Source organism: Penaeus japonicus, unplaced genomic scaffold (assembly GCF_977035675.1).
Source record: "Penaeus japonicus unplaced genomic scaffold, GWHDUDI00000001_assembly GWHDUDI00000014, whole genome shotgun sequence".
NCBI lineage: Eukaryota > Metazoa > Arthropoda > Malacostraca > Decapoda > Penaeidae > Penaeus > Penaeus japonicus.
Window position 1 is genome coordinate 35,638,278 of NW_028234416.1, and position 2,500 is coordinate 35,640,777.

Genomic DNA, 2,500 nt, shown 5'->3' on the forward strand with positions numbered 1-2,500 from the left:
GACGGACGGACGGACGGAGGCTGGGATTCGGGATCCGTCTGGAGGGGACTCGGGGCTCTGGAGGCTCCACTTGAGGGCGCGGCCGTTTGGTTGCTGGTTGGGTTATGGGTTTGGTTGTTTTTGGGTTTATTTGGGGGATGGATTGATTCGTTTGGTTGTTGGGTGGTTTATTTCTGATTGGGTTTGTTTGTTTGTTTATTTGTTTGTTTGATTTGTTTGTTGTTGGTTTATTTCTTAATTGATTGATTGATTTGTTTGTTTGTTGGTTTATTTGTTGATTGTTTGATTTGTTTGTTTATCAGTTTATTTGTTTAATTGTTTGATTTGTTTGTTTATTGGTTTATTTGTTGATTGATTGATTTGTTTGTTGATTTATTTGTTGATTGAATTGTTTGTTTGTTTGTTTGTTGATTTATTTATGAGTTTATCTATTCATTTACCTATTTTTTCTGTATCTTTCGACTTTATATTTTTTCTTTATTTATTTGTTTCTTTGTTTATCTATTCGTCAACTGACTTCCTTGTCTGTTTGTTTATTTATTCACGTGTTTATTATATTTACTAATCTTTCTATCGTCTTTGGTGAAGGAAGAGTAATATGGCATTATTTTTTTTTCTTGTATTTTTTACTTGAAGGAGTTTTGATTTATAGGGAACAAAATATTTTTATTATATAGTTAATGGATATCTAGATGGGGGGGGTAAGGTAAGGAGGGAGGCGGGAAAGTGCGTTTATCTATTATTATTATACATTTTTGATAAGCTTACATTGACGTGTAAATCATCATTTCGATAAAATTGATATCTAATCAAGAGAAATGCTCATCCTTATCTATTCTTGGATTACTTGGATTACGTGGAATATACTATTTTTAGGAATTTGATTACTTTTTTTATATTCATGAGGAGTCGTGATAATGGGATTATCTTGAAAGTTATTTTGATATATGGAATGTTTATTTTTCATATTACTAATTTAAATGGTTGAGACACACATGAGTTATCTTCACGGGAGAAAACATTATATAAATCAGATGGTAACTGTTTTGGGGTCATTTTTTTGGGGGGTGGGGGTGGGGGGGTGGGTTGGTGACTGTGCTCTAGAAATGCACGAGTTGAGAGACATGACCCCTTTCCCCCTCCCCCCTCCCCCATGAGGCAAGGAATGGGGGGGAGGGGAGGCGTGTGAAGTGTGGCAGGCACCGTGTGAAAGGTGTGGCTGGCGTCGAGGCAGCCTGGCGAAGGTCAAGGTCTCGGCTGAAAGGTCACCCATCCCGGGACCGGACTGGTCACTGACTGGGGTCACGCTAGCGGCCCGTTGTCGCCCAATTATGCCTCGTTGAGCCAATGTTCTGGTGGCTGGGCGGCGGAGGCGCGTCTTGGGGATGGGACGCGCTCGCTCTGCCCCGCCTCTGCCTCGCGTCCCCCTGCCTCCCCCCCTCCCCCTGATTCCCACCTCCCTGCCTCGGGTTCCTCTGCCTCTTCCCCCTGATTCACATCCCCCTGCCTCTCGTCCCCTGCCCCTCTCCCGTAATTCACCCCCCCCTTTCTGATGTCCCCCTCAATCTCCCCCCTCTTATCACACAACCCTACCTCGCGTCCCATGCTTCTAATTCCCCTGTCCATCCTACTCTCCTTCCTCTTACACCCTTCTTCTTACCTTCTTCTTCTTCTTCTTCTTACACCCTTCCTCGCTTCCTCTGTCTCATGCACTCCTGTTTCCTCCATTCCCTCCCTGCTTCGCGTCCTTGTCTTCCTTCCTATGCCCCCTGCCTGACGCCCCCTGTCTCGCGCGCCTTTCCCCGCGTCCCTGCCCTCTGCCCCCTGTCACTGGCATGAGGGTGTTGTCGCCAGTTTACTCAGTTTGTCATGATTTATGCGCCTTTTGCAATTTGATATTTTTATGGTAATGTGTTTTTTACACACACATAAATAGTCACATATACGTACAGCAAGTACGCATGCACTCTTGCATGCACAAACTCTTTAAATATATATATATATATATATATATATATATATATATATATATATATATATATATATATATATATATATATATATATGTATATGTATATGTGTACACACACACACACACACACCACACACACACACAAACACACACACACACACACACACACACAAACACACACACAGACACATTCATACACACACACACACACATATATATACATATACATATATACATATGTACATATATATATATAAATATATATATATATATATATATATATATATATATATATATATATATATATATATATATATATATATATATATATAGAGAGAGAGAGAGAGAGAGAGAGAGAGAGAGAGAGAGAGAGATAGAAAGAGAAAGAGAAAGAGAAAGGGAGAGAGATATAGAGAAAGAGAAAGCGAAAGAGAGAGAAATAAATAAAGAAACCAGTTATTTCCTTCAACGCATCCAAGTCCTCTAACTTGTCTAACCCCCCTCCCCCCTCCCTCCCCCCCAGGTCTG

General features: G+C 40.8%; 1 protein-coding gene across 1 annotated transcript in view; it reads left to right on the forward strand.

Annotated features, from left to right (window-relative positions):
• The window catches only part of Exn (Ephexin), a 250,353-nt gene that overhangs the window by 64,265 nt on the left and 183,588 nt on the right, over positions 1-2,500 (forward strand). The window contains exon 2 of the mRNA XM_086544184.1: positions 2,496-2,500. This exon is cut by the window's right edge and continues 69 nt beyond it. The gene's annotated coding sequence lies outside the window, so the exon portion shown is untranslated. The remainder of the gene's footprint in view (positions 1-2,495) is intronic.